The sequence below is a fragment of the Neophocaena asiaeorientalis genome, unplaced genomic scaffold, assembly GCF_003031525.2.
Source record: "Neophocaena asiaeorientalis asiaeorientalis breed wild unplaced genomic scaffold, Neophocaena_asiaeorientalis_V1.1 scaffold30, whole genome shotgun sequence".
Classification (NCBI taxonomy): domain Eukaryota; kingdom Metazoa; phylum Chordata; class Mammalia; order Artiodactyla; family Phocoenidae; genus Neophocaena; species Neophocaena asiaeorientalis.
Genome location: NW_020174923.1, coordinates 10,284,899 through 10,296,957, shown reverse-complemented (window position 1 = coordinate 10,296,957; position 12,059 = coordinate 10,284,899).

Below are 12,059 nucleotides of genomic sequence, written 5' to 3'. Positions count from 1 at the left end.
GTGACATAAACTGATTTAACATTAAAAAAAAAAAGAACACACAGGCTGCTCCATTTGCAGGAAGGTCAGCATGACAATGGAAGGGAGGTTGGGTGCTCCACAGGGAGGGGACTGCTGGTGTCTAAACCAGGGTGGCAGTGTGAGTGACAGATGCAGAGGGAGTTTGGAGGTTTTCCTGGAGGGATTTGCTTCTAGATTGCATGTTGGGCGGGACAGAAAGGGAGCAATCAAGGGAGACGTTCGGGTTTCCCGCCTGGGCAGCCAGGGTGATCGTGTCTTGCGTACATCCCATTGGGCAATCAGAGGTCAGAGGGCAGGTTGAGGGCAGAACATTCTGTTTTGGCCACATCCAGTTGGAGGTGCCCATGAGAAATTTGACGGAAGGTGTTGAGTCCTTGGTATGTCCTGGTTTAAATTGTCTTCCGCTGCTGACCTGTTGAGGGCAGTCGTACCTAGGACTCTGCTTGGCTGGCCAGAGGGATTCTCATCAGGCAATCCCCAGCGTCACAGAGCCGTCAGCAGCCTCCTCTGGGGTGAGGCGGTGGGGACCCCGGGGTGCAGATTCTTGGGCCCTTCCCCCCATCTGCAGAGCCACACCCTGGGGGGAATCCATGCACAGTGCTACCCCTCATGATTCTCTCGGATGCTGGAGTCTGAGAGCTGGAGATGGTCCCCCGCATGGACTCCTACAACCAGGGCATGTGGGGGCTGCCGTGGGCCGGCGTCACGCAGAGCTGGGGTGCAGGAGGACCAGAGGGCAGGCCTTCCCTCACCGAGATCATGGCCTGGAGCTCCAGCCGGTGGACCAGGTACCTGTGTGAGTAGCCACCGAATGTGGGGCACCACGGTGGAAGTGTGGGTGCCTTAGGAGAGAGCAGCGGGGACCACATTCACACTAGTGCTGGGAGTGGGGACCTGAAGCCTACTCTGAGGATCCAGACCTACAGGATGGATTTAGCGGGGAGAAGAGTGGGCAGGAAAGCCTTCCAGGTAAGGACAGACAATGAGGGTGATGAGGTGGAGGAAGGGAGTGATCAGGCTTGAGGCTGGGAGGCAGGCCTAGGGGAATCTGGATTTTATGTTAGTTGTCTTCTAATATTAGTTCTTATATCTTCCAATATGTATTCTCCCTTTCTTCCATAATAAAATGTCTGCCAAGAAAAAAAAGACTACATTTCCTAACATGCCCTGCAGTGTGGTTTGGCCATGTGAGCATGTCCTGGCCAATGGGTCAAAAGAAAAATGTCATGTGACAGCCCCCAGTCTCCTCCCAGCGCCAGCTTTGCCCTTCTTTTTTGATTCTTTCTCCCTCTGGTGCTTCAAGCTCAGAGGCTGTCCCGAGGGCTGACGATGATGAGGGGCTCCCCGGGGGAGGGTACACAGAAGGAGCCTGGTCCCCCAAGGCGTCCTGGGCAGTGTGGCCGAGCCAGCCTCGAATGGCTCAGCCCCTGGGGCACCCTCGAAGGGAGAGTTACACAAGCTCTGTCTGTCTTTGCTTCCGTTGCCGTTATTTGGGTTTTCTGTCACTCTCAGCAGGACCTATCTTAACCTAATCCAATAGGATAATGGCTCTGGGAGGCCCTGCTGGGTTTAAGCAGGGTGTGTGTGTCATAATATGCTGGCTGCTGTGTGGGGGGTCGGGAGGCGGGAGGTGAGTGAGGGGCTGATGCAGTGGTCCAGGGGCAAAGCTGGGGCTAGGGGCAGAGGGGCACAGACCTGGGGTATGTTGGTGGTGGGTGGTTGTGGGGTGTGGTGAGGGAGGAGTTGCTGTTCTGCTCTCACTCTGCACATCCTTCTGGTCCTCATCGGGGATATGGGAATTCCCTGGCCCGCTCACCCTGTCCTGCTGGCCTGGGTCTGCCCTGCAGGTGGCATGAAAGGTCCGCTTCCGGCTCTCAGCCAGACTTGGGGGAGCTCCCCTCCTTTTTTTGGCTCTGTTCCTCGCTCACCTTTTGTCACAGGGAGCTGCTTGGCTCACCCCCCATCAGATTCCTTTTTATTCCCTGGTCTCCTAGAGCATGTCAGCAGAAAGATCGTGCAGTTGACTGTAGCTAAAAGCGACAGGGCATCTCTGCAGATCAAGCCCAGGGCTTTATCCACGATCTGATTCAAGCTTTGCAGCAACTCTTGGAGGCAGGAGTTAGTAATACCCTCACTTTACGGGTGAGGAAACTGAAGCATCGAGAGGTTTAAGGTCACTGAGCTGGTGGAGGAACTGAGACTTGCGCCCAGGTGTTCTGGCCACAGAACCCCACCTTGGAACCACTTCTAGATCCCGTTGACTTACCAGCCACTTGGGATCTTCTTGTCCAGCTTTGGGGGCTGTTGATTTTTTTCTTTAAAGAATAGTGCAGCTGTGAATATCTTGGTATCACTGACTTTTTTCTTTTCTTTCCCACTCACATTATTTCCTTGGGGTACAGTCCCTAGCGAGAGGTTATTGGACAAAGGATGTAAAGGCTACTTGGTTCTTACAATCAGATTGCCATCAGGAACGGGTGAAGTGGATAGTTGCTGATACCTCCTCTGCCCCACTATTTTCATTGGGTTTTATTTTTTATTCCTTTTGGGTAGCTTGGTAGGTGTGTAATGAGGTCTTAACGTATTAAGCCAGGGAGGCCAGGAGAGTTTCGTGTCACGATTTCTTATCTCTAGCTACCTGCATGCAAATGCTTCATCGTCTTTGACCATTGATTGAGTGGTCAAAGCGATCATCGCATCTTAGGGCTTTATGAGTTCTTTGTGTAATTTGCGGTGTATATTTTTGGGAAGATATACTTCTGAAATCTATTTTCCTGTCATTTATGTTTGTCACCTGTAACTTTCCCCACCCTCTTGCATGCTGGTCATTCTTCAGGTAGACTCAAAGCTCCCTGCAGGCAGGGCCTGCTGTATTGTTGTTTGTTGTGTCCCCAGAGCCTGGCATGATGCCAGCCCAGAGTAGGTGCTCAACACATATTTATTGAATATGAATAAACACATTTAGAGGGAAAATGTGTGCGAGTATCTACCATACTTTCTGGTTAGGCAAACCATTTTAAAAAATAAACTTATTTTGCAATAATTTTAGGTTTATGGAAGAATTGCAGAGATAGTAGAGAGTTCCCATACACCCCATGCCCAGTTTCCCCTATTATTAACATCTTACATTATGTGGTATTTTTGCACACAGCTTATGAACCAGTATTGATAAGTCGTTTTTTTTTTTTTTGCGGTACGCGGGCCTCTCACCGTTGTGGCCTCTCCTGTTGCGGAGCACAGGCTCCAGACGCGCAGGCTCAGCGGCCATGGCTCACGGGCCCAGCCGCTCTGCGGCATGTGGGATCTTCCCGGACCGGGGCACGATCCCGTGTTCCCTGCATCGGCAGGCAGACTCTCAACAACTGCGCCACCGGGGAAGCCCGATAAGTCGTTTTTAACTCGAGTTCCTATTCTGTTCAGATTTCCTCAGTGCCTGCCCCAGTGTCCTTTCTCTGTCCCAGGATCCCCCATTACACTGAGCTGTCACATCTCCTTACGGTCCTCTTGGGTGTCTCAGTTTCTCATACTTTCCTTGTTTTTCATGACATTGACAGATTTTAAGGTGTGCTGGTCAGGGCTTTTGTAGAAAGTCTCTCAGCTGGGGTGATATGATGTTCTCCTCTTGATTAGACTGGGGTTATGGCTTCTTGGGAGGAAGAGCACAGAGATAAAGCATCTTCTCATTATGTCCTGTCAAGGGTACATACTGTCCACGTGACTCATCACTGTGGATGTTGACCTTGACCATCTGGCCAGCAGAGCGTCTGCCAGTTTTCTCCACCATGAAGTTACTCTCCCCTGCCCTCCTTTTCATACTCCACTCTCTGGAAGGAAGTGCCGCCCACACTTAAGGAGGGAGGGGTCATGCTCCACCTCCTTGGGAGCATTTACATACATTTGTCTATTCTTCTGCTTTATTAATTTATTCAATCATTTATATCAGTATGAACTCATGGATATTTATTTTATACTTTGAATTACAATTCAATACTACTTATTTATTGTGTTGCTTAAATCACTCCAGCTTTGGCCGCTGGGAACTCTTTCAGTCGGCTCCTGCGTCACTCTGACACACCCCATTGTCTGTCTCCCTTGCTTTTTGGAGCACAGGATGCTCCGGGTTCATCTTGTACATGTTCTACCTCAGTCCTGGAATCAGGTGTTTCTCAAGGAGCCCTGGTTCCTGTTATTGGAGGATGATATTAGATCTGGGTGGTGGGTGTGCCCCTTGCTACTGGGGTGTTGATAAAACATTTAAAAAGTCACCGTCTTAGCTGTTCTTGAAGCCAAGGACTCCCCAGCTGAGTCAGGTGCGTGTGCAGCTTTGAGAGACAGGGCTGATGTGCTCCTCTGGGTGCGACGTTTATGGGCAAACCAGGATCCATGATGGAGAGAGGTCCTGAAGGACCCCTCCTTGAGGACACAGAGGGATGCATGAAGTGGTTTATTTGCTGCTTTTCTTGTTTAGGGGGCCCTGACCCAGAGGCCTGGGGACCGGGTGGATTTGACACATGTACAGGCGGTGGTGTGCAGCACACATGTAACCCTGGGCGGCTGAGCAGTGCATGGGGCTCAGGTTGGGGAGAACAGGCCTGCCCAGCCCTGTGCTCGGTTTCTGCTGGGGAGAGGGACATACCAGGCACTGTCTCCATAAGGTCAGCTTCCCGGGTCAGTGCCACCCTGTTCTCATTCACAACCTGGTATGAGTGAACTACATTGCAGTTGTTTCTGTGTCTCCCCTGCTAGGCTGTGAGCGACTCTTTATCCCCGCCTCCTGACACACAGTAGGCATTGCATGATTCTTGATGCATGAATGAGAGAGTACGTGGATGAAATTAGCAGGTCGGGACCACTGCTGTGGCCATCCGCTCCTGACCGATCTCCTTGCTTCTCCTTTGTCTCCTTCTAAAAATGGGGATCTCTCTCTCCCTCTCTGGTCACCGTGCCCCCTGGGCTGTGCTGCCTGCCAAGGAGCCCTGGATGCCCTGGTGGGGAGTGGGTGTGGAAGCAGGGGTCCTCCAGCCATGGGCTGTCCCCTCTGTTGGATGAGCCCTGGAGGTCAAGGGCCCACCTCCCGAATTTCCACAGTGATGAGTGCAAAGTTGGGTCTGGGTGGGTCTCTCCCAGCTGCCAGTTCGTGCTCTTTCGGAGAGATTGTGGTGTTGCCAGCACAATGTTTGCTTCTGGGGAAGCAAACAGTTATACAATTTAGCTGGAGTGGAAGGTCGCCATCAGGCGGGACCTGGACAAAGAAGAATTTGACTTGGGGACACAGTGATGACCGTTCCTAAACAGGGACCAGGATGCAGGTTGTTGCTGCGTTAGTCATCTTGGGAGGTGGTCCATGTGAACTCCTGGCTTGGGGGCTGGACTGGGTGCTTCATCCTCATGTCCCTGGAGAGGGGTGTGTGGGCTGAGCCATTGAGCCTGGAACAAGTGCCTGGGGGGCAGTGGGAAGCCACCAGGAGCCACACACAGACAGGCCTGGGCTTCTCAGGTGTGCCGCCCGGAGTGGCCACAATGTTTACAGACAGTGGTTTACATGGGAGGGATACCATGGTCCAAGTATGGTGATTCCTTCTCAAAGGGCTGCTTCGGCCCAGTGGTGCTGTGGAGAGAAGGAGCAGAGAGAACTGGCTTCCTCCCCTCTCTCTCCTGGAGACCTCCCACCATGGGCACCCTCCAGTGTCATGGGAGGCGGTCACCCCTTCCTGCTGAGGCAGGGACCTGCCTGCTGATGGTTGTCCTGATTAGCGACCTGACCTTCCCAACTGGGATTTTATTAGTGCAACAAGGATCCACTTTATCAATTGCTATTGCCTTTTATTACTTCTCAGGGCCTTTATCTCAGCAGCCACCTAGCCTCCTGGCTAAATGAGGTTTAATATTTTAACAGGATTATGTGCTGTGGTTAGCAGGACTCTGGGCACTCCCCTCGCTCAGAGCTTCTCCCCTCCCTGCAGGCTTCCCTCCTGGTGTGCCGGGAGGTCCCCCCGGAGATGGGGCTGCTTGTTCCAGAGCCTGGGATGGGATGGGACGGGGGAGGTGGGTGGGAGGGCTGGGTGGGGGACGGTTTGTCTTGAAGAGCAGGTAGTCCTGGGGTGGGGACAACCCTGCAGGGTGAGGTCCCTGTAGAGACTGCAGACTGTTTCCTGGGATCAGCGGGCTTGACCACCATCGGGGAGAAAGGAGGAAGTTGGAGGCAGAGCTGTGGAGGGAGTAGACAGAGACAGATATGGGGAGAGAGAGAGAGAGAAGGAGAGGGAGAGGGGAAGGGAGCGAGGGAGGGAGAGGATAGAAGGAGGGCTGCTTTGCTGACGCCCACTTGCCCACGGATCTCAGCCCGCAGGGTTGGAGTGGATCACAGCCTCTAATTTGCCAACATCAGACCTTGATCTTTCTCCTGAAACAAGATTTCACTTTCCACCCACGTTTTATAAAAGTAAGTCTGCCCCCTCTCCTGTTTCTGTCACTTAGAGGACAAAGCCCAGGTTCCCAGGCAGGGCTTTCAGGACCGGTGCTCGGACCCTGAGGGTCCCCCAGTGTCATGTCGGCATCACTGTCCTTCCCCAGAGCCACCATCTCCTTCATAAACCGAGGAAGGGCCTCTTCTCTGCTCAGGGCCAGCCCTGGTCCCCCCACCCCCATCCCCACTTGGGGAGCTTCTCCCCGTTGCCCCAGGCAGAGTCAGGAACCTTTGGGGCTGTCCTTTGTGGTTCTTCTGTTGAACCACTTGTCACCTTTTCTGAAATTATGAGTTTGTGGGTCTGATTTCCCCACCACTGGGCAGTGGGTCCCTGAAAAGACATGTCTGTACTGTGTTCATATCTAAGCACGTGGAGATATCAGAGTGTTCATGGAGAGGGATGGATGGGTGGATGGATGGTTGAGGAAAGGAGCGGGGAGGTGTGCCGGCTGCCCTTGGGCTGGCCTTCTCCTCCCATTGGGCTGGGGAGCCTGACAGATCCAGCGGGAGACCCCAGACTCAGCTCCCACGGGGCCCTGCTTGAGGAGAGAGGGACCCATCACCCTTCCTACCTGGAGGTCCAGCACTGGAGGTGTGAGGGTCATGGAGTGGATGGGGGACTCAGGAGGGCTTAGGGCCTGGGCCACCTCCAGGATTTGACTAAATGTCCCCAGACATTAGGTACTTGCCTAAGACTGTAGGTCAGTCTAGAACTGGGCCCTTACATGGTTGAATTGAAGGACAACACCGTCTCTACCCCTTTCTTACTTTCCTCTCTTCCCCAGTCTCCTAGATGTATGGAGGGTATATTTAAATAAAGATTTGTTTTAGGTTTAGTCATTTTAGACTCACAGCAAAATTGAATGGAAGGTACAGAGATTTCCCGTATACCTTCTGCTCCCACTCATGCATGGCCTACCCATTATCAACACCCCCACCCACCCCCCGCCCCGCCCGGCACGTTTGTCACAATCGCTGAATCTGCATGGACACCTCATCCTCACCCAAAGTCCATAGTTTCCATTATGGTTCACTCTTGGTGTTGTATCAATACATTCTATGGGTTTGGACAAATTTATGACATGTATCCACCATTATAGTATCGTACAGGGTGGTGTCACTGCCCTCAGAATCCTCTGGAGGGCAGTTTTCATTCCAGTTTCTCTATGCTGACTCCTGCAAAGAGAGTTTAGGCACCTTGTACCCATTTGGCTGGCTGCATCGAAACCAAGCCAAACAACACCAGGAAACAAGTGTGCACCGCTGCTGGGAACGTGGAATGGTTTGGCTGCTGTGGAAAACAGTATGCTGGTTCCTCAAAAAATTAAAGTGGAGTTCGCATGTGATCCAGCAATCCTTCTTCCGGTGATGTACCCCAAAGAATTGAAAGTCGGACCTCAAATGGTTACTTGCATACCCATATTCATAGCAGTACAATTCACAACAGTCAAAAGGTGGAAACAACCCAAGTGACCATCAATGGATGAATGGATAAACAAAACAGCGTCCAATATTCAGAAATAAACTTAAAATGGATTAAAGACCTAAATAAAGACCGGATACTCTAAAACTCCTAGAGGAAAACATAGGCATATCACTCTTTGACATAAATTGCAGCAATATTTTTTTGGATCCGTTTCCTAAAGTAAAGGAAATAAAAGCAAAAATAAACAAATGGGACCTAATTAAACTTAAAAGCTTTTGCACAGCAAAGGAAACCATCGACAAAACAAAAAGACAACCTGCTGAATGGGAGAAAATATTTGCAAATGGTATGACCGATAAGAGATGAATATCCAACATATATAAACAGCTCATATAACTCAACATCAAAAAAACAAACAACCCAATTAAAAAATACGCAGAAGAACTGAATAGACTTTTTTACAAAGAGGAAATGCAGATGGCCAACATGCACATGCAAAGATGCTCAACATCGCTAATCATCAGGGAAATGCAAATCAAAACCACAATGAGATCTCACCTCACAACAGTAAGAAAGGCTATCATCAAAAAGAACACAAATAAATTCTGACAAAGATGTGAAGGAAAGGGAACCCTCATACACTGTTAGTGGGAATGTAAGTTGGTGCAGTCACTGTGGAAAACAGTATGGAGATTTCTCAAAAAACTAAAAATAGAACTACCATATGACCCAGCAATTCTACTCCTGGGTATATATTTGAAAAAACCAAAAACACTAACTCGAAAAGATACATGCACACCAATGTTCATAGCAGCACTATTTACAATTGCCAAGATATGGAAGCAATCTGAGTGTCCATCGACAGATGAATGGATAAAGAAGATGTGGTAAATATATATACACATACACACAATGGAATACTACTCAGCCATAAAAAAATGAAATTTTGCCATTTGCAACAACATGGGTGCACTTGGGGGGCATTATGCTAAGTGAAATAAGTCAGACAGAGAAAGACAAATACTGTATGATATCAATCATATGTGGAACGTAAGAAGAGCAACAAACTAGTGAACATAACAAAAAAAGAAGCCAACTCACAGATATAGAGAACAAACTAATGGTTACAAGTAAGGGGGGTACATACGAGGTGGGAGGGGGTGGGAGGTACAAACCATTGTGTGTAGGACAGGCTCAAGGATGTACAACATGGGGAATAGAGCCAATATTTTGTAACAACTGTAAATGGAAAATAACCTTTAAAAATTGTATAATTTTTTTTAATAAAAAAATAAAAACAATCAAAATGAAACAGAACAAAACATGATCCATCCACACAATGGACTCTTATTCAGCCATAAAAAGGAAGGAAATTCTGACACAGGCTACAACATGGATGAACCTCAAAGACATTAAGTGAAATCAGCCAGTCACAAAAGGACAAATACTGTATGATTCCAATTGTATGAGGTCCCTAAAGGGGTCAAATTTATAGAGACTGAAAGTAGAAGAGAGGTTACCAAGGGCTGGAGGGAGGGGAATGGGGAGTTATTGTTTAATGAGGACAGAGTCTCTGTTTTGCAAGATGAAAAGAGTTCTGGAGATGGGTTGCAACAAAATGTGAATGTAAATTTTATGTTTTGTGTATTTTACTCCAAGTGAAAATTAAAAAATAAAAAGATCTTGGAATCCGAGGTGTCAAGAACATTAGGGGTGATTTAACACTAGGTTTAGAGAATTCTAGATTCTGTCTTAGAGGCAGAGGGATGATTCTCTAAAACATGGGGAACCCCAGAGAGGCCCAGCTCTGTGTGGGGGACTTCAATACAAAGATAAGAAAGATGGGGTCCTTGCTGGAGGGCAGACACATAAAATGAAATCACAATAATAAAACTGTTGTCTCCCCGAAATTTAAAAATAATTAAAACAATTTTAAAAGTTCAAAACTAACTTAGGAGATCATTTTGAAAACAATTCAAACATATTTCCGAAAATCTGGAAAATACAGAAAAGCATAGAGAGGGAGATAGGAGTGATTTTAATGCTCACAGCCCAAGGGGCCACAGCCACTAACCATCTTTGCCATGCACATCATAAATGTTATTTTTGATGCTGTTTTTCTCCTTTTTTTAAAAAAAGAATTTATTTATTTGGTTGCGCCAACTCTTAGGTGCGGCAGGCGGGCTCCTTAGTTGTGGCGTGTGGAGTCTAGTTCCCTGACCAGGGATCAAACCCAGGCCCCCTGCATTGGGAATGCGGAGTCTTATCCACTGCACCACCAGGGAAGCCCCTGTCTTTCTCCTTCTTAATAGTATTTTGTGAATGTTAAGTGATTAAACAGAGCATTTGCAGGCCAGTGAGGCAATGTGTCAAGGACTGTGATGAGGCCTGCAGGATGGGGTGTGGGGTGTGGGGTACAGGAAACGATTCCATAGGTGCAGCCCCCATGCTGAGCCCTGAGGAGTCTCGCCTCCCCCAGGCTCCACTGGTCCCGCAGGCCCAGAACCCGGGGTCCTGATTCCCTTTCAGCAGACTTTCTGTGAGATGGTCAGCAGCTGCAAAGCACTGGATTTAAGGCAGGATGTGAGTGGGGGAGCCCCAGCCCTCCTCATCCATCAGGGCAGGGCTGTGAGGGGCAGCGACCATATTTGTGGGGTGCTGGAGGATGCTCGGTGCTCTCGTGGCTGTCTCTTTTCACTGTTCAGGGTTGCTTCTTAAGCCTCCAGAGTCTGCCAGCCCCCTGCCCCGCAGACCTCTGCCTGTCTGCAGCCCTCACCCGGCTAGAGTCTTCCCCTCCTTGGCCCCTTCCCTTTGCTGGCTCCCTCGCTGGGCTCCAGCTGTTGAAGTCGAGCCCCTGTCTCCTTGCTCTCACCTTCCCCGCTTCTTCCTGCCCTCCGTTAGCTATTCCACACCACGCTCCCCCCTGCTCACACATCGCTCCATCATTTGTTCCGTGACAGCAGCTGCCCATTAAATGAGAATTAACTCCCAGGTCCTGGCTGATGGAGGCGATCAGACGGTGAGGTCTGCTCACCTTGGAGAGGGATCTCGGGCTGGCGGGCCAGGCGCCCAGACTCACCTCTGGGACTCTTCATTCAGGGGCCCAGGGAGGCAGCTGGGAGCTGCCAGGCAGGGTTGTGTGGCTCTGCGACCTCCCTGTGCTCTGAGTGATGCCCCATGGTATCCAACGCTTATTTAAGAAGCTTGCTTTCTACGGCTCTGGTTGGCATAAAGGAAACTGCCATGTTCGTGATTCCCCCCTTCACCGATAGACTGTGGCTCTGAGAATCTCACAGGGCCTGGGACACTGGCCAGGATTGGGAGCTTGTCTGCTGGGAGGTTGGGGGTGGCTGGGGTCGAGGTTCTCTCTGGAACAGGCCAGCCGCTCCGGCTTCCTCCTGCATCTGTGAGGTGCGGGGTGGCTGGGGGGGTCGGCCGGGCACTTGCCCTGCGTTCCCACTGAGGACGGACCAGCAGGGAAGGATGTGGTCACCCTGGAAAGATGCGGATGGGACCTTGGGTAGGCAGCTCTGGGCCCAGCGCCGGGGTCTAGCCCGACTCTCCGGGCTGGCGGTCAGCTGTGTGGGGAGGAGACCTTGCTTGTTAATGCAGGCTGCCGGCCTCCGTGGCCTTTGGGTCCTGGGGGCACAGTCCCCTCTGGACACATTTTCCAGTGATTCCTCCTGCTGCCGCCTTTATTTAAAACTGCTGATTTGTAACCGCTGGGGAGAGGGGAGCAGCCGAGCTGCTCAGCCTGTGACCTGGGTCACGATGGGCCAGTCCTGCGGTGGACAGCTAGCTGGGGGACCAGCTCTCTCTCCACCGGGGACCCTGCAGCCCCCAGAATCTATCTCAGGGTCTACCTCTGCTGGGGCGCCAGCAGCCCCTGGGGTGGCCTGTTGTAAGGGGGGGACGATGAGACACGAGTGGTTCCTGCCTCCGCCGAGGGGTTCCCACATCAGAGTGTCCTTGGACCAGTGGCCTTCTCCCAGACAGCAAGGCCTGAGTGGGCGTCTGCCCTCCCGCCTCCTCCTCCGGGTGTCAGCCTCACCTTCTCAGAGTGCCCCCAGGAGATGCATCAGGGTGGGGGGGGGTGATGGGCAGGGGGTCAGCAGCAGCCTCTGCTAGTTGGGACAGGAAGTCACA